This window comes from Trichosurus vulpecula, chromosome 8 (assembly GCF_011100635.1).
Source record: "Trichosurus vulpecula isolate mTriVul1 chromosome 8, mTriVul1.pri, whole genome shotgun sequence".
Taxonomy (NCBI): domain Eukaryota; kingdom Metazoa; phylum Chordata; class Mammalia; order Diprotodontia; family Phalangeridae; genus Trichosurus; species Trichosurus vulpecula.
This window is the reverse complement of record NC_050580.1, coordinates 45,674,112-45,695,156: the sequence shown is the minus strand read 5'-3', so window position 1 is coordinate 45,695,156 and position 21,045 is coordinate 45,674,112. Positions and strand designations below refer to the sequence as shown.

The 21,045-nt window shown below is 38.7% G+C and overlaps 1 pseudogene; it reads right to left on the bottom strand.

Annotated features, from left to right (window-relative positions):
- Positions 1–16,498: 16,498 nt before the first annotated feature.
- LOC118829497 lies at positions 16,499–21,029 on the bottom strand (annotated as a pseudogene).
- Positions 21,030–21,045: the final 16 nt, after the last annotated feature.

Sequence of the window (21,045 nt, the reverse complement as noted above, 5' to 3'; positions counted from 1 at the left end):
ATGATTTCTGTTAATTTTGTTATTGTTATGGCCAATTATGCTGATAGTTTTCCTAATATTGAACCAGCTCTCCATACCTGTATAAATTCCACCTGGTCAGAGTGTATAAGTCTTGTAATAAGTAATAAGTTTCTGTATTCTCTTTGCTAACTTTTTTTAAAAAAATTTTTGTATCAATACATATTAGGGAAATTATACTATAATTTTCTTTCTTTCTTTTGACTCTTCCTGGTTTAGGTATCAGTACCATATTTGTGTTACAAAAAGAATTTGGTAGTGTAGAGGGAGAAATGAACCCAGGGATGTAGGAATCCCAAACCAAAGGAGAAATGAACCTAGGGATGTAGAAATCCCAAACCAAAATTCCCAAGGCAAGGCTGCCTGGAATGAATTTGCAGACCCAAGCATTCTTTAAGTCAAGGAGGCAAAGATTTATTTTGCTCTAAGTAAATAAAGCGGGCAAGAGTTCTTAGGGAACCTGCAGCCATACAGGGCTACAGGGAAAGTTTAAGTACAAGATTTAGGGGTGAAATCTGTCAATTAGGTGTTTTGGGGTGGGATTAGGGAGTGGTCAGGGTGTGATTAGAGTTTGGTCAGTTCTTAAAGGAACATGCACTTTTTCTATCTACTGCACGGGTGTCTTACCCAGAGTTCATTAGGAAATAGCCCAAAAGGGGGGCTACCTGGGGGTGTGGTTTTGCCTGTGAAATGTCACTAAGTCACCAAAAATTCACAGCTGACTGGCAATATCCAGGTGGATTCCATCACGTGTCTTGTTAGACAAGATTAATGTAGGGGAGTATACATTTAACTATGTCTAGGATACATGTTAGATTCAGTGTATAGTCAATTATCAGCATCCTGAATCAATCTATAATTGGGCACAGCTGCTTACTGAGGAAGAAGCAGAGATAATTTTGTGACACACTGCCCTTTAGCTAGAGAGGCTGACTGGGAAAGAATATGTTTGAGAACTAGATGTGTTCTGTAATTGGAATTCTGCCACAGGCACAGGTACCCAAGCAGAGGCTAAGGGGAAATATGATGTTAGAATTAGGGTCCAAGCACAAGCACCCCATCAGTAGAACTCCTTCTTTGCCTATTTTCCCAAATAGTTTATATAGCCTTGGAATTAAAAATGTTCGGTAGTATTCACTTGTAAATTAATCTGGCCCTGGTGATTTTTTCTTAAGGATTTCATTGATAGATTGTTCAATTTTTTTTTCTGAAATGGGGTTATTTAAGTATTTTATTTCCTCTTTTGTTAATATGGGCAATTTATATTTTTAAAAAACATTCATCCATTTCACTTAAATTGTCAGATTTATTGGTACATAGTAGGGAAAAAAGCCCCTAATTATTTTTTTAAATTTCCTTTTCATTTTTTCATACTGGTAATTTGGTTTTTTCTTTATTTTTGTAAACTAATTAATAAAAGTTTTATCCATGTTTTTTGTAAAACCACCTTAGTTTTATTTATTAGTTAAATAGTTTTTTAATTCAATTTTATTAAGGTCTCCTTTGATTTTTGGTATCTAACTTGGTATAATTTGGTATCTAATAAGGGATTTTTAATTTGTTCTTTTTTTAGCCTTTTTTAGTTGCATGCCCAATTCATTAAGCTCCTCTTTCTCTATTTTATTCACGTAAACCTTTAGAGATATAAAACTTCTCCTAAGAACTGCTTTCACTGCATCCCATAAGTTTTGGGATATTGTCTCATTATTATCTTTCTCTTGGATGAATTTACTAATTGTTTCTATGATTTATTGTTTGCTCCACTCATTTTTTAGAATTAGATTATTTGGTTTCCAAATAATTTCTCATCTATCTTTACATGACCTTTTATTACACACATTTTTATTGTATCCTGATCTGAAAAGGATGCATTTAATATTTCTACCTGTCTTCATTGGATCATGAGGTTTTTATTTTTTAGTACATGGTCAGTTTTTGTGTAGGTGCTACTTACTACTGAGAAAAAGGTGCATTCCTTTCTATCCCCATTTAGTTTTCTCCAGAGGTTTATCCTATCTCACTTTTCTGAAATTCTATATACCTTCTTAATTTCTTTCTAGTTTATTTTGTGGTTAGATTTATGTAGTCTTGAGAAGGGGAAGTTGAGGTCTCCCTCTAGTATAGTTTTACTCTCTATTTCTTCCTGTAACTCACTTAACTTCTCTTAAGAATTTGGATGCTATACCACTTGATGCACACATGTTTAGTATTGATATTATTTCATTGTCTATGGTACCTTTTATCAAGACACAGTTTCTTTCCTTATCTCTTTTAATTAGCTGTATTTTTGCTTTTGCTTTGTCTGAGATTAGTATTGCTACCCTTATTTTTTGTTTTTAGTTCAGCTGAAACATAATATATTCTGTTCCAGGCTTTTACCTTTACTCCATGTGTATCTCTCTGCTTCAAATATGTGTTCTTGTAGGATTATGGTTTTTAATCACTCTGCCATCCCCTTTCAGTTTATGTGAAAGTTCATCCTATTCACATTCACAGTTATTATTACTAACGGTGTCTTTCTCTCCATTCTATCCCCCACCCCCATTATGCTTTTCTTCCTCTTTTCCCTTTTTCCCCTCTCACCAGTGTTTTACTTCTGATTGCCACTTCTCTCAATCTGCCTTCCCTCATATCAGTGCCGTCTTATCTACCCTTTCATTTTTCTTTCGCCTTCCTCCTCCTACTTACCTATAGAGTAAGATAATGAGAGTAAGGTTCAAAGAATGCTTGTCTCCCTCCCTTTTTTCCCTCTCTGTGCCTCTTCATGTGACACAATTTACCCTTTTCTGCTTAATTGTAGAACGCAAAGCTATTCATGTCTTCCTTTCCATAGCTTTGAGATTTTCCATAAACAGGAGTAAAGAACAACCTAGTCAAGCCTTTGAGAAATTTCGCCTATCACAAAAAATAGATGGTAGTAGAGAGGAAGGAAGACTTTCCTCCTTCACCTAGAGCAGAAGATTCTCCTTCCTGCCAGTCTGCTGGTTCAAACTACAATGCTTTCCTCCAATCCAATAAGCTCCCCACAATGACAGAACAACCTCTACCCATCAAGTATCAGCTTCTGTCAGCCTCCTAGCTGTGTTAGATTCTCAACTCTAGTCTTTCACGTTCTGCCTTCTAATGTCCTGGCTTCTGTAAGTAATTTTTCTTGCCAGTATTTCTTCTGTCACTCCTTCCCTATGGTATTCAGTCATAGAATCATACCATCTCCCATTTGGAGAGAACCAAAAACTTCATATGCTCCAGCCACTTCAAAAGATGCATATCCTCCCCATAGAATTCTGAGAATTGTTTGTTTAGATATGGATGCTTTGATAATGATGTATATCTTATGTAATCCATGGACATCTCAGAATACAATTTTTAAATATACAAAGGGTTGTAATGATATTCAATTTTATTGAATTAAAGACTTAATTTTGGTCATCTCAGTTCACTGCCTCCCTGTGACTTACTCATAGACTCTAGAACACCTGTTCTAGAACTTTTCCTTTATTTACAATAGCATTTAAAATTTTTTAATTGTCTTTTTACATCAGTATAATTTGAGTATAATTTTTTTACATTAGTATAATTTCCCCCAATCAAAATCTCATAAAAGTGAGCACTGAAAACTAAAAAAAATCATTCTGAAGATCATCAAGATAAGATACTGGACAATGAGGTCTTTTTTGGAGCAGAACTGCCAAACACTCAGACTCTACTGCAGAGACCACAACTCTGATGGGCTGACCACATTTCTCAGATGCCAAACATATGTTTCCTTAAAAGAGTATGTTACAGACAATTCACAAAATGCAAGTGCTCACACAGAAGCAATGCAAAGTCACTATTAAGGTCTCTCTGGAAAGCTTTAGAATCAATTGTACGATGATTTATCCTTGGCATATTTTTCATATTGAATCAAATTAGTAGTAGTTATTACTGTTACCTCTGTTTTGAAATGCCAGCTTGCTCCTGGACTCTGATACTTAGCTCAGAATTTTTCATGATATGTCTCTTCAGCTTCAAACTATCTTTTCCTTTTAGCATCAAGATAGAATTCTTTTTTTCCTTAAGTAATTTATTTTTTTTATTTAACATCTTTAGTTTTCAGCATTTTCACAGGAGTTTGAATTACAAATTTTCTCCCCATTTCCACCCTCCCCCCAACTCCAAGATGGTGTATATTCTGGTTTCCCTGTTCCCCAGTCAGCCCTCCCTTCTGTCACCCCACTCCCCTCCCATCCCCTTTTCCCTTCCTTTCTTGTAGGGCAACATAAATCTCTACGCCCCATTGCCTGTGTATCTTATTTCCTAGTTGCATGGAAAAACTTCTTTTGTTTTTGTTTTTGAACATCTGTTTTTAAAACTTTGAGTTCCAAATTCTCTCCCCTCTTCCCCTCCCAACCACTTTCCCCAAAAAGTCAAGCAATTCAACATAGGCCGCATGTGTATCATTATGTATAACCCTTCCACAATACTCATGTTGTGAAAGACTAACTCTATTTTGCTCCTTCACAACCCATCCCCCTTTATTGAATTTTCTCCCTTGACCCTGTCCCCTTTTGAAAGTGTTTGTTTTTGATTACCTCCACCCCCATCTGCCCTCCCCTCCATCATCCACCCCTTTTTATCTTCTTCCCTCTTCTTTCCTGTGGGGTAAGATACCCAATTGAGTATGTATGGTATTCCCTCCTCAGGCCAAATATGATAAGAGCAAGATTCACTCATTCCCCCCCTCATCTTCCCTCTCCCCACCTCCCCCAGAACTGCTTCCTCTTGCCACCTTTACACGAGATAATCCACCCCATTCCATCTCTCCCTATTTCCCTCTCTCAATATATTCCTCTCATTCCTTAATTTGATTTTATTTCTTTTAGATATCTTCCCTTCATCTTCAACTCACCCTGTGTCCTCTCTCTCTCTCTCTCTCTCTCTCTCTCTCTCTCTCTCTCTCTCTCTCTCACATACATATATACATAAATACACAATCACATACACATGTATATATATATGTATATGTATATATATACACACATAAACATTCATATATATATATATATATATATATATATATATATATATATATATGCATATTCCCTTCAGCTACCCTAATACTGAGGTCTCATGAATCATACATGTCATCTTTCCATGTAGGAATGTAAACAAAACAGTTCAACTTTAATAAGTCCCTTGCAATTTCTTTTTCTTGTTCTTTTTCTTGATTACCTTTTCATGCTTCTCTTGATTCTTGTGTTTGAAAGTCAAATTTTCTATTCAACTCTGGTCTTTTCGCTGAGAAAGCTTGAAAGTCCTCTATTTTATTGAAAATCCATATTTTGCCTTGGAGCATGATACTCAGTTTTGCTGGGTAGGTGATTCTAGGTTTTAATCCTAGCTCCATTGACCTCTGGAATATTGTATTCCAAGCCCTTCAATCTCTTAATGTAGAAGCTGCCAGATCTTGGGTTATTCTGATTGTGTTTCCATAATACTCAAATTGTTTCATTCTGGCTGCTTCCAGTATTTTCTCCTCAATCTGGGAGCTCTGGAATTTGGTGACAATATTCCTGGGAGATTTCTTTTTGGGATCTATTTGAGGAGGCAATCAATGGATTCTTTCAATTTCTATTTTGCCCTGTGGCTCTAGAATATCAGGGCAGTTCTCCTTGATTATTTCTTGAAAGATGGTATCTAGGCTCTTTTTTTAATCATGGCTTTCAGGTAGTCCAATAATTTTTAAATTATCTCTCCTGGATCTATTTTCCAGGTCAGTGGTTTTTCCAATGAGATATCTTACATTGTCTTCCATTTTTCATTCCTTTGTTTCTGTTTTATAATATCTTGATTTCTCATAAAGTCACTAGCTTCCACTTTCTCCAATCTAATTTTAAAGGTAGTATTTTCTTCAGTGGTCTTTTGGACATCCTTTTCCATTTGGCTAATTCTGCCTTTCAAGGCATTCTCCCCCTCATTGGCTTTTTGGAGCTCTTTTGCCATTTGAGTTAGTCTATTTTTTAAGGTGTTGTTTTCTTCAGTGTATTTTTCAGTATTTTTTGGGGTCTCCTTTAGCAAGTCATTGACTTGTTTTTCATGGTTTTCTCTCATCCTTCTCATTTCTCTTTCCAATTTTTCCTCTACTTCTCTAACTTGCTTTTCCAAATCCTTTTTGAGCTCTTCCATGGCCTGGGACCAGTTCATGTTTTCTTTGGAGGCTTCTGTTGTAGGCTCTTTGACTTTGTTAACTTCTTCTGTTTGTATGTTGTGGTCTTCTTTGTCACCAAAGAAAGAATCCAAAGTCTGAGACTGAATCTGGGTGCCTTTTCGCTGCCTGGCCATATTCCCAACCAACTGACTCGACCCTTGAGTTTTTCAGTGGATTATGACTGCTTGTAGACTAGAGAGTTCTATGTTCCATGTTTGGGGCGGGGGATGCGCCAGCTCTGCCACACTAGTACTCGTCCTTCCCCAAGAACCCCCAACCCGGACTGGGCTTAGATCTTCAGCAGGCTGTGCATTCCTGCTCTGATCCGCCACTTAATTCCTCCCACCAGGTAGGCGTGGGGCTGGAAGCAACTGCAGCTGCAGCTGCCCCACCTCTGCTGCCCCGGGGGCGGCGGCCGAACTGAGAACTCCTTCCACTCCCGCAGCTTTTCCTACTAACCTTCTCTGCTGTCTTTGGTGTTTGTGGGTTGAGAAGTCTGGTAACTGCCGCAGCTCACTGATTCAGAGCGCTAGGTCCCGCTCCGCCTGGCTCCTGGTCTGGTTGGTCTGCGCCGCTTATACTGGGCTCTGCTCTGCTGCGCTCCCAGCTCCCAGCTCCGTGTGGGATAGACCTCACCCAGAGACCATCCAGGCCGTCTTGGGCCAGAGCCCTGCTTCCCCCTGCTGTTTTGTGGATTCTGCCATTCTAAAATTGGTTCAGAGCCATTTTTATAGGTTTCTGGAGGGGCTCAGTGGGGAGCTCACGCTAGTCCCTGCTTTCCTGCCGCTGTCTTGGCTCTGCCCCCAAGATAGAATCCTTAAAAAGAAAGAATCATGGTGCACAGTGAATGCCAAAGTGAACGAGTACATCAGCCTTTATTGACCTACAAGTTCCCAAACATGCAGCATGGTTTAAAGCCTGAAGGTGTTTTCATGATATTTTATAATGCTACTCCCCTGACATGAAGATATATAAGGAGCTCTTTGATCTATCGATTTTCATTGAAAATGTGTATAAGAATTGAAAACTATTAAAAGAAAATGATAGTGTATTTCTCCACAACAGAGTTGGCTACCTTCAAGATACAAGAGTATTAGGGTCTTGATGAGAAAGCAATAGGGTAGATTTGAAAGGTGACTTTCTCTTCCTTAGGAAGGGAAAAAAACAGAGTTGGAATTTTGGAATAGAAGTGAAAACTCCATTAAAACATGACTTGATGTTGATTTCCTTTGGATCAATGATACCCTTGAGGGTAAAGTTTTGCAGAATGATTCTAGGAATAAAAACAATTCCATCTTAGCCACATTCTCTCCTAAATAGACCCATTTTTGTGAAAGAAAGCAACATTCTCTTAAATGACCTTCTTGTAAAAATCCATTTTTATACCATCATTTCCAACAATCTTATCTGAGATACCTGCCTTCCACCCCAATAGAGTAGTACCTTGTTAGTACCTACTTAGGAAGCTTAGTGGCACAGTGAAATAGAGTGCTGGACTTAGAAGCAGGAAAAATTAATTTCTTTTGTGACTTCAGGCACTATCTAGTTATGTGTGACTCTGGACAAGTCACTTACATTCTTTCAGCCTCATTTTTCACATCTGTAAAGTGAGGATAATTTTGAGATCTACTTTTCAGGTTTGTTGTGAGGATCAATTGAGACAAATGAGTTGGAGGACTTGAATATTTTAAAGCACACATATTAAATAACTGTTATATTATTAACTATTATTGATACAGCCTTCATGCATTCATGGTATTCTCTTTTTGGAGTGTAATATTTATGCTTATGTTTTCTTTCCCCTACATAATTATTTTATAACTTCCTGGAAGTTACAGACTATGTCTCATTTATCTTTGACTGTCTTTCTTTGCCAAGCACAATGCCTTTTTCTTTTTCTGTTTTGGTCCTCAGCTATGATTTTATTAAAATAAGGATTTCCCCAATAAGAAAATTTTTTTCTGTTACTATAAGTATGTAACTATTTTGCACCTTATAGTTTTAAACTCAACATCTTAAAGCTTAAATGACTTGCCCAGAGTCACATAGCCAGGAGGATGGGTCAGAGGCAGAACTTAAAAACCATAGTTGATAATAAAGCTACCTATTTCCACTGTACCATACTCCCATTCCATATGTATCATATATATGTATATATGTATGTATGTATATGTATATAGACATGTGTACATGTGTAATATATATGTGTATGTGAAGTGCCTTGTAATATATTTATTTGAATGAATGAATAGGTGAATGGTCTAGGGTGACCATCTAATAAACATGGTAAGATATATGTAATGAGAGAATGTAGAAGGAAACTTGTCTCAATTAAACTCAGCTCAATTATGACCATCGGACATAGGCATGAATAAATCTTGTTACATAACTCTTTGCTCCTCTCACCCATCTGTCTAATTTCCATAATGTGATGTGAGTCAGTTAGTTACCCAACAAGTGTTTATTCAGCACCTCTTCCGTGTCAGCCTTATTCTAAGAGTTAGGGATACAAATAAGGGCAAAATAAAGGAAGCAAGGAGGAGCTAAGCTAGCTTGATGAGGTATTCTGAGATAATATCCAGTCATGTTGGTTATGAAACAAAACTGAATCATTTGACCATCAGTGGCAGATGTAGAAAGAAGCCAGAGATGTCTTCTCAGAATGCATTAAGAGGAGCAGCCAAATGGAAAAGTTGTTGTAGAGGTGGATTCTTTTCAAATTTAGAGGTAAAGATGAGAAAGAAAATTTACCCAAAGAAAAAGCCATGAAGTAGTCATTCTTCTTAAAACTACCATCTTTATGCAGGAAATGTCCTGGGTCAAACTAATGTGGTTTGGGGAATACTGTGGGGTCAAATAAGGCAGAGGAGAGAAATATCAACACTGTTGTACCCTGGAATAAAGAAATAGCCATAGTAAATGGATTAAAATCTTGTTACAATGCTAAGCGCATTGCTTTGGACATAGTAAATGCATAATAAATGCTTATTGACTGACCAAATTCTTTAAGCTTTCGAAGAAGAGAGAGAAAAATTTGATAACTAACCACACATAATTCGCCATCTGTTAATATTTTCCCTCAATTACATGTAGACACAATTTTACTATTTATTGTATTTTTTAAAGTTTGAGTAAACAAATTTGAATTCACAAATACTAATTAGAACTTTGTCGTATCTATAGGAATACAAGTCATTTTGCAATTGTTAAATTGCCAAAGGATAGGAAGTCAGTTTTCCAATAAACAAATCCAAATAAATAATAGTCACATGAAAATGCTCTCAATGATTATTTATTAGAGAAATCCAGATTAAAACAGCCTTGAGATGTCATTTTATAATTGCTAGATTGGCTAAAATGATAGAAGGGGGAAGTGGCAAATTTTGAAGAGGATGTAGAAAAGTTGGGACACTAATTCATTATTTGTGGAATTGCAAAATGATCTAACCATTTTGGATGGAACAATCTGCTATTATGCCCAGAGAATTATTAAACTACATATACCCTTTGGGAATAATAAGAGAACATTGTATATAGTAACCACAGTATTATTTTAAGAACAACTTTGAGCAAATAACATTTTATTTATTAGAAATACCCAAATGAACTCTAAAGGATATATGAAGATGCTATCTGTATCAAGAGAAAGAATTGATAAGTAGAAGTATGTATAGAATAATTTTACATAGATATAACTATCTGTGTCTAATGATGGCTGGTGGGGAAGAGGATGCAAGAATGAAAAAAATTCACATTATGATTTTGTTGTATATTGGAGAGGGATAGCAAGTTGTGCATTGCAGATTTGCAGTTTCATGTACAATCATCTTTTTATTATACTATGTTATTTATATACTGTGTATATTGTTTTATTGCATAAATTTAAAAAAAAAGTAGATCTGGACAGATGGAAAAGGTTGTGTCAAAGCTCACTGAAGAGAATAATTCCTTAAGAATTAGAATTGGACACGCTGAAGCTAATGACTCCATAAAACATCAAGAAACAGTAAAAAGGTCAAAAGAACAAAAATAGAAGAAAATACAAAATATCTCATTGGAAAAAGAAACTGAATGGAGAATTGATGTAGAAAAGATGATTTAAGGATTATTGGACTACCTGAAAGCTGCGATTTTTTTAAAAATTGTATTTTATTTTTCCAATTACATGTAAAGAAAAATTTTAACATTCATTGTTACAAAATATTTAGTTCCACATTTTTTCCCTCCCTCTCATCTCTTCCTCTAAAGCATATGGGCTGGGTACAGCTAGATAGAGCAGTGGATACAGCATCAGCGTCAGAGTTATGAGGACCTGAGTTCAAATCTATGTACTAGCTGTGTGACCATGGGCTAATCACTCAACCCTAATTGCCTCGCAAAAACAAAAAAAAAAAACATAAAGTATATGAAGGATAGTGTCATGGCAACCACAGGAGAGTAAATGACTGGTGAAATAATACATTCAGAGTAGATGATGCAGGCTGATAGCTGGCGACCAATTTGGGACTCTAGACCATGGACTATGTTTCTCGTGTATAATAATCATTAATTTCTTACTTTTATTGAAGCAAAGCTACATAGTAGTTAGGGATGTAGTCTACAGGCCAGGATGATCTGGTTTTAAAGCCTGCCTTTGACACATACTGGCTGTGGAACCCTAAGCAAATTCTTAACCCCTCAATGCCCCAAACTATAAAGTTGCAGGGAAAGGGCTGACCTGCCTTGGTAGAAATCACTGATCCCTACCCTAGTCCTCCATAACCTTGGTGCCTTTCCTCGAGACTACCAGCAATTTATCTCATTTGTACATAGTTTTAGGTTGTTTTCTCCATTAGGCTGTGAGTTCCTTGAGGGTAGGGGCTATTTTTTGCCTTTCTTTGTATCTCCAGACCTTAGCACGATGCCTGGCATTTAATCAATGCTGGCTGACTTGTCTTACTTGTTGATTATCCTTATTCTATTGGATTTGTTAAGAGAGGGGGAGTACTATGGTGACCAAATGGTTAAAGTAGGTATGGGCTGGAGTGAGCAGAGATTGGTTGAGTCCCCTCTATGATATATACAATAACTTCATTAACTTTAAGAATGTAATACTCCAATTATATTATATAAAGGATTCAGGAAAAGAAACAACAGATGGAAAAGTTAAGTAGTTCCTGGTCCTTGGGGATGGCACATGAAATGAGCCAGATGCTACAGAAAGATAGATATCAGAAAAGCAAAATGCAGAATCAGTAGAGGATAGGTCAAGATAACTGGAGGATAAATTGCTGCAGTGATAGGTCAGCACAGTATCACTGTTACTAGGACCATGGGGGACCATCTTCCTCCCAAGCTTGGAGGTGGATGGAACTAGTACAAGACAATGCAAATTGTAATATACAACAACCCAGAAAGGACATAGAGCTCTGACACTTGTCACTTAAATATCAGAGCTGTATGTACTTTCTCAGTTATTGTATGACACTGTGTTGGCAACCAAAAATGGGCTCCTTAGCACTTAGTCAACAAGTGCCCTTGACTAGTTTGGCTTTTTCCCCTGAACTGAATGCTGTTTGTATGTTGGACTGGAGTAAGCTTGTCGGCCCCTTCACCTTGCTTCCCTTGCTTAAGCTGATGGAAAGAACCTGTGCTTTCCTGGTCAACCCCTTCACCTTGCTTAAGCAGATTGAAAGAACCTGTGCTTTCCCTGGCGTACCTTACACCCCCGCAGAAGCTGGATGGTTAAAAACAGCTTCTGTTGGAGCCGGAGGCTGCTACAGCCACAGCCACAGCCACAGCCACAGCCACAGCCACAGCCACAGCTACAGCTACAGCTGAAGCAGGAGCTGCCAGTGGCAGAGCTGACCTACGGGAGGAAGCTGAACAAGGACTTCAGGCCAGTGGGTAATCTTTTTACCATAGAGGGGGAAGCATGATTTTGCTTTACGCAATCATGCTTCTCTGTAGCCTCCTGGTTACTCTTTCAAGGCGTACTTATTGGGCCTGGAAGCTTTTGATCAATATATCAAAATGGGGTTGCTGGTTCATGGGTTGGTTACTGTGGAGCCTAAATATATGTTTTGATTCTTCTGCCTTCTACTTTGAGAGTTTCTTATATCCGGCGGTTCCGAACCTTTCAGACATGTTTATGATCCTCTTTGAGATTATAAACTCTGCCCTCCTAATACATTTGGCGACGAGGACGGGATCGCTAGGTATAAGATCTCTATTTAGAAGCAGAACAATTCCAGAGGAAGAGACGAATATCCCAGGATGGGAGGATCCATTTTATTCCTCCCTAGCAAAAGAATTGGCTAAAAAAGCTGGACCCTGTGAAAACTGGGAACCAAGGCTACGGAGAGGAGATCCTAGGGATTTGGAAAAGTGTTTACAAGAAGTTGGGATTCAGTCAGGGGCATCACTATCTAGGCAAAGCTGGATAGTGTTATCAGCCTACCAGCTAGTATACGAAAGATTGAGATTAAGTGAAAGACATGGGGGCACTCCTACCCCACAGGAAGAAGGGGAATCTCAGATGGCAGGAGACCAAACTGACTCAAATGAGAACTTTTCTATTAATGTGGCTAGGAGCAACAGGAGACCAAATAAGCCAAGAGTGCATTTCAACCCAGCCCAGAAAGAGCCTGACTGCCTGCTTCGTCCTAGCCATGGTGGCAGAGGAAGTGAGTGGGGAGAGAATGAGACAACGTTAGGGGCTGAGGCACAAAACACTACTGGGGTTCAGGATGTCCCTCACACAGAGAATAGGAGATGGTTAGATGATCAGACAAGGGCTTGACCCATACAAAGGAGGAAGACAGAAACCCAAGGTGAAGATTCAGTTACAAGGGAAATTCAGGAAGATTTCTCACCGCAAGAGGTCACAGATATTTTGAGTAGATTCAGCCAAAGAATAGGAGAACCATTAATATCTTGGATGGTAAGACTCAGTGATCAAGGGGCCAGTGGAATATCAGTAGATAGGACAGACTGTATGAGATTCATAGGTATCAGCCATGATCCTCTAGTTCAACAAGCTTTTAGGGAACATCATCAGCAAGAAGATGGTGATAGCAGGACTACTCTGTTGGCGTTAGCCGCTGTGGGATGCAATAAGAGATATGCTACTGATTCTATGTGGCCCACTGAGCACAGACCCTGGTATTCACTTAGAGATTGTATCATGAGACTAAAGGAGGAGGTGATGAAGACTGCCATTATGATAGGAACCACAGACAAATATTACAATGATCCAATGGGACTGCCTCATAGGAATTTAATAATTAGGACAGCTCCCCCTGCTTATAAACAACTAATTTTGAATTTATTACTTGGAGAAGTAGGGAGCCGTCTTACAACAGTGATAAATAAGATTTTACAGTTACATGACTTAGGTGACTGGGGAAGGGATAGATCTCCTCGAGAGAGAAGGGTGAATAACCAGCAAACTTGGCGCCAAAGGAGAGTAACAAAGAAAGAAATGTTTACTGCTCTATTGAGAGCAGGGGTAGGTTTTGAAATGATAGATGGCATTCCAACCAATGAATTATACAGAATGTACAGAGATAAAGGACTTGATAACAGGAGAAATAGGGAAATAAGAACTGCTCCTGCAAGCCCACAAGCCACTCAAAGTGAAGGTGACCTTGTGTGATTAACGGATGAAAACTTGTACATCTGGGGAAAGGCTGGGAGGACAATCCTAGTCTCTACCTAGGATGGGATCCTCTTAGTTTAGTTTTCCCATTGTGTTTCCTTGTACATCTGGGGAAAGGCTGAGAGGACAATCTTAGTCTCTATCTAGGGTGGGATCCTCTTGGCTTCCTCATTATGTTCCTTTTGAAAAGAAACATTTCCCACCTGAGTTTGGCTCTGATGTTGGATCTTTGCATAACTGAAATCTCAACCAAACTTGAGATGATTTTATTTGAAGGATAATAGCCCATACTTGTCTACTCTTTTTGTCCTTTGTTTTGGCTAACATTGTTGCTAGTTCTGTTTCCTTTAGGCTTAAGCACCCTGCACTTTCTGGTGACTGCCTAAGCACATAGCATTCTTGGAATTCCTGCCAGCTCACTGAAAGAACTGACCTCTGGAATGGGACTTTTTGGGGCAGGGCCATCTCTACATCCAATTTCAGCATGAAGAAGCTATGGAAAATGAGACCTTCACCCCTTACCCCAAGATTTTGAGCCCCAATCATTCAAGGGGGGTGGGAATGATGATAGTGTTCTATGTTTACTTATTTCGTGTTATCCTTGCTATGTTGTTTTATTATTATGATATTATTGATCCTATGTAATGGATACAAGGATCTAGGGGTGGACATTTGAATTATTAATAATTATTTTGGGGATGACTGATTGAAGAGATTATCTTGCTGGGACCTAGGGGTGGATCACATTTGAATGGTAAACCAATACTTAGGAATGTCACCAAATGATATGTTTTGCTTTATTATGAATGATATGTTTTAGTTTCCTTTGTAATTGGATCACAATGTATGTTCTAGGATACATGGCTGATTAGATTATGTATCCTATAACAAGGGGTGGAGTGTGTTGGCAACCAAAAATGGGCTCCTTAGCACTTAGTCAACAAGTGCCCTTGACTAGTTTGGCTTTTTCCCCTGAACTGAATGCTGTTTGTATGTTGGACTGGAGTAAGCTTGTCGGCCCCTTCACCTTGCTTCCCTTGCTTAAGCTGATGGAAAAAACCTGTGCTTTCCTGGTCAACCCCTTCACCTTGCTTAAGCAGATTGAAAGAACCTGTGCTTTCCCTGGCGTACCTTACACCCCCGCAGAAGCTGGATGGTTAAAAACAGCTTCTGTTGGAGCCGGAGGCTGCTATAGCTACAGCCACAGCCACAGCCACAGCCACAGCCACAGCCACAGCTACAGCTACAGCTGAAGCAGGAGCTGCCAGTGGCAGAGCTGACCTACGGGAGGAAGCTGAACAAGGACTTCAGGCCAGTGGGTAATCTTTTTACCATAGAGGGGGAAGCATGATTTTGCTTTACACAATTATACTTCTCTGTAGCCTCCTGGTTACTCTTTCAAGGCGTACTTATTGGGCCTGGAAGCTTTTGATCAATATATCAAAATGGGGTTGCTGGTTCATGGGTTGGTTACTGTGGAGCCTAAATATATGTTTTGATTCTTCTGCCTTCTACTTTGAGAGTTTCTTATATCCGGCGGTTCCGAACCTTTCAGACATGTTTATGATCCTCTTTGAGATCATAAACTCTGCCCTCCTAACACAGACACTTTGGGTTGTTTGAGTGATAACTGAGGAAGAGCCATACGTGGTTTTGGCTTTGGTATGAGTGGGATGGTGCTCATAGATTATGAGGTATAGCATTCCAAGAGAAAGCTGGACTCAAGCCATGAATACAGTGGCTTTGGCCCCGATAGCTCCAACTAAAGCTATCAGAAGGTGGCCACTAAAGCTGATTATTTTGGTTCCAGTTAGGCAAAATTAATATAGCAATTGGATAATTCTTTTACATTACTTCATGACCCCATCCACAATAGAAGGTGGAGACAGGGAGGAAGGTCTTGGCTGTCAGCAGGATTCCTGATTGTCACTTGATTTCAATGAAGGCTACTGTTTCTAGGGAGGTTCTGAGAACAGTAGAAAATGGAGAACATAGAATGTTAGAGCTGAGCCATAACACAGTGGCAGGACCTTAACACATAGAATGTTGAGTTGATAAGAACCTTGGAGACTACCTATGCCAAAGATTCTTAACCTGGCTCTGTGAACTTGTTTTGTTTTTTTTTTAATATTTTGCTATTAATATTTCAATATAGTTGGTTTCCTTTGTAATACTATGTATTTTATTTTATGCATTTAAAAACATTCTTTTGAGAAAGGGTCCATAGGTTACACTAGAACACCCAAGGATTCCAGGACATAAATAAGAGTAAGAACCCCTGATTTGGGCCAACATTCTGGTTTTCCAGAGAAGGAAACTGAGGCCCAGAGGGGCTAAATGAGTACTGTAAGGACACATAGGAAGTTAGAGGCAGAGCCAGGAATGCAACATAGGTCTCTTGAATCCCAGGCTGGTGTTCTTTCCACTGTCACCACATAGCATGTTCAAGATACTTCAGAGATAAATGGCAAAGAGGTCCCTAGACTAAAAAGGAGATGCAGAAGTAGCCAATGCTTAGGACGTACTCAGCGCTGGAGTTATTTCGTATTACTATTGTTCTGGGGATGATGCTACTGCACAATACTGGGAGAGAATCTTCTCCCAGGTGATTGAAAAGGCTCTCAGTTGGATAATTCCATCATCAGGGTTTACTAGTACTTCTTCAGGTCATCTGGTCCAAGTGATTGAGGCAGTAGTTCATGGACCATCCTGATTTCATACATACCATCTGCTTTTGTCATGTAGACATACCAATGTTTTCCAACCTCTCCCATAACTTTTTGGCAGACTCTGCATGGTGTGATAAATTCACTCTCCAAATTACTGGTAATAGCAATGACCCAGAAGTCTTTGTGTCCTTCCGAGATGGCCTTCTGAATTGACGGTGCATTCTGCACAGGTACCTACTGGGTAGGATGTATTTTCTATGTTCATCCTGAAAAAAATCTTCCAATCCAGAATCAGGAGAGCTGCCCCCACTGGGAAGTTACTGTAGGGAGAGTAGGCAAACTCCTTGGCTTCTTGGCCCTTACAAATGAGCCGCTTAATCTGAGCTGGATCTAAAGGCCCTTTGGTGCTTGACCAACCAGGCACTTGAGCCATGGCCTTGACCCTGATGAGCTTTTCTCTCAGGTCAGCAGCAGGCAGAAAGCAGGCAGGCAGTAGCAACTGCCAGCTGGGGAAGAGAACTAGACACCAGAAGTGAAGGCTGTGATTTAAAAAAAAAAATTCTAGGCATCATCTTTCTAGAAATTATCAAAGAAAATTTCGTGGTGTTACAGAACCACAGGGACAAATTAGAAATTGAGGGAATCCACCAATCCCCTCCTGAAAGAGGTCCACATGCTGGGAGGAATTAAGTGGCTGATCAGAGAAAGAGTGAAGAGCCTGCTGAAGATCTAAGTCCAGTCTGGGTAGGGGGTTCTTGGGGAAGGAGGAGTGCTGGTGTGGCAGAGCTGGCACAGCCCCCCAAGCTTGGAACATAGTTCTCTTAACTCTACAAGCAGTCAAACCCCACTGAAAAACTCAAGGGTCAAGTTAGTTGGCTGGGAATATGGCCAGGCAGAGAAAAGGCACCCAGATTCAGTCTCAGACTTTGGAATCTTTCTTTGGTTACAAAGAAGACCAAAACATACAGCCAGAAGAAGTCAACAAAGTCAAAGAGCCTACAACAAAAGCCTCCAAGAAAAACATGAACTTGTCTCAGGCCATGGAAGAGCTCAAAAAGGATTTGGAAAAGCAAGTTAGAGGAGTCGAGGAAAAATTGGGAAGAGAAATGAGGAGGATGCAAGAAAACCATGAAAAACAAGTCAATGACTTGCTAAAGGAGACCCCAAAAAATACTAAAAATTCTACTGAAGAAAACAACACCTTAAAAAATAGACTAACTCAAATGGCAAAAGAGCTCCAAAAAGCCAATGAGGAGAAGAATGCCTTGAAAGGCAGAATTAGGCAAATGGTAAAGGAGGTCCAAAACTCTACTGAAGAAAATACTATGTTAAAAATTAGATTGGAGCAAGTGGAAGCTAGTGACTTTATGAGAAATCAAGATATTATAAAACAGAACCAAAGGAATGAAAAATGGAAGACAATGTAAAATATCTCATTGGAAAAACCACTGACCTGGAAAATAGTTCCAGGAGAGATAATTTAAAAAATTATTGGACTACCTGAAAGCCATGATCAAAAAAAGAGTCTAGATATCATCTTTCAAGAAATAATCAAGGAGAACTGCTCTGATATTCTAGAGCCACAGGGCAAAACAGAAATTGAAAGAATCCACTGATTGCCTCCTCAAATAGATCCCAAAAGGAAATCTCCTAGGAATATTGTCACCAAATTTCAGAGCTCCCACATCAAGGAGAAAATACTGCAAGTAGCCAGAAAGAAACAATTTGAGTATTGTGGAAACACAATCAGAATAACTCCAGATCTAGCAGCTTCTACATTAAGAGATTGGAGGGCATGGAATACGATATTCTGGAGGTCAATGGAGCTAGGAGTAAAACCAAGAATCACCTACCCAGCAAAAGTGGGTATCATACTCCAAGGCAAAATATGGATTTTCAACAAGATAGAGGACTTTCAAGCTTTCTCAGTGAAAAGACAAGAGCTGAATAGAAAATTTGACTTTCAAACACAAGAATCAAGAGAAGCATGAAAAGGTAATCAAGAAAAAGAACAAGAAAAAGAAATTGCAAGGGACTTACTAAAGGTGTACTTTTTTGTTTACATTCCTACATGGAAAGATGATGTGTATGATTCATGAGACCTCAGCATTAGCGTAACTGAAGGGAATATGCATATATATGTTTATGTACATATATGTATATGTGAGTATGTATGTATATATATGTGTGTGTGTATATACATACATACATATATATATATATATATATATATTACAGAGAGTGAGAGTTGGCAGAGGGTGAGTTGAAGATGAAGGGAAGATATCTAAAAGAAATAAAATCCAATTAAGGGATGAGAGAGGAATATTTTGAGAGACAGAGAGAGGGAGAGATAGAACGGGGTAAACTATCTCGCATGAAAGTGGGAAGAAAAAGCAGTTCTGTAGGAAGAGAAGAGATGGCAGGTGAGGGGGGAATGAGTGAATGTTGCTCTCATCAGATTTGACCTGAGGAGGGAATACCATACATACTCAATTGGGTATCTTACCCCATGGGAAAGAAGGAGGAAGAAGGAAAAAAAGAGGGGAATGATAGAAGGGAGGGTAGATGGGGGTGAAGGTAATCAAAAACAAACACTTTCGAAAGGGGACAGGGTTGAGGGAGAAAATTGTATAAAGGGGGACAGGTTAGGAAGGAGCAAAATATAGTTAGTCTTTCACAACATGAGTATTGTGGAAAGGTTATACATAATGACACGTATGTGGCCTATGTTGAATTGCTTGACTTCTTAGGGAGGGTGGGTGGGAAGGGAAGTGGGGAGAGAATTTGGAACTCAAAGTTTTAAAAAGAGATGTTCAAAAACAAAAAAAAAGTTTTTGCATGCAATTAGAAAATAAGATACACGGGCAATGGGGCGAAGAAATTTATCTTGCCCTACATGAAAGGAAGGGAAAAGGGGATGGGAGGGGAGTGGGGTGACAGAAGGGAGGGCTGAGTGGGGAACAGGGCATCCAGAATATATGCCATGTTGGAATGGGGGGGTAGAAATGGGGAGAAAATTTGTAATTCAAACTCCTGTGAAAATCAATGCTGAAAACTAAATATGTTAAATAAAAAAAAGAAAAAAAAAAGAAAAAAAAAGTGAAGAACAAAACATGACTGCCTACTTCCAAATGCGAGAGAATTTGTCCAAGTGCATTTCCAATGGAGGTCCAGTGATTTCTTATTATTGCATAGGATAAAATAGATTTATCTTTTTTCTCTTACCTAAGACTTTTAAAAAGAACCTTGGGAGGGGAGGGGAAAAGAGGCTTGAAAAAAGAAGGCAAAAACCACAACCAAATAATATGAAAATGAATCCTACTGGCTAGAAAATATTCAGTTCCACTGAGGGAGGGGTAGGAGAGAGGGATCCTAGGAGAGAGAAAGACAAATTAAAACAAGATTCCATTAATACAGTCAATATGTACATTCCTCTCTATAGATTCACATACACACACATACTCATGTATACACATATACACACACAGATGCACACACCCACAGACATACAGCTCTCAATGTAAAAGCTTGTGATACGGTACACATTTTATTTTTTATAACTTTCAAGGAAAATAAATAACTGAAGAACTACATGCAGTTGAGTTAACACTACATTTTTTCTCCTGCCACACCTGCTTTTCCAATAGTGTAGAGGTGTTTAAAGTGCCCTCTTCTGGTCAAATGAAGTGAATACAAGGGAACAAATTTGGCCACAACAGTTGTAAATTCAAGGCCCCTGAAGACTTAACCCCTCAGGTTTTGAAACCCATTAAAAAATGGCTCATTGACCCCATACCAGTTAGCTTTAGAAGCAAAACAAAGTTATTCACTCTGGGACTCCAAGAATCAGTTCTTAAGAGTCATATTCTTTAAAGGCAAATTTAGACTAAGTTTTCTGTGATATTTCAGCCCTTTACAAGCCAAATAAATGTGTACAAGTTCTTAGTATTTCAAAGAAGCAACCATATAAAGTCATTGTTTCAGATGATACCATAATACCCTAAATTATTTCAGTCAAGTACCTTAAAACTTTTAGAACTACCTAAACAGATTAGGGGCTTCTAATCTCCATAGACTATACACATCCCAGCCCACACATATGCGCACTCTATGGGTTACACAGAACTGAACTGCAAAGCCCAACTGAAGAGATACACATTTTTCTGGCTATTAAAAAAATCTTTCTTACTTTATTTGAGAATGTACAGTACAAGCAATTTTTCCAAACTATTTTTTTTATTATTTTAGCTTTAATTGTGCTGTCATTCGTGAAATGGAGCTGCCCTGGATTTCTGTCAAAGATGACAAGGGCTTGTGTGTTGTGTGTGTGTGTGTGTGTGTGTGTGTGTGTGTGTGTGTAATTTTTTAAAAAGAATACAGTTATATTCCATTCTGTGTGAATTTTTTTCTCTAATTAACAAGGATTCCTAGTGAACAAAGTTATAAGAATATGGAGCTAGGGAGTGTTACCTTTGTGTAAAATTATTCTGAGTCTTCTGTGGTGTTTCAGCATCATTGGCACATGTAAA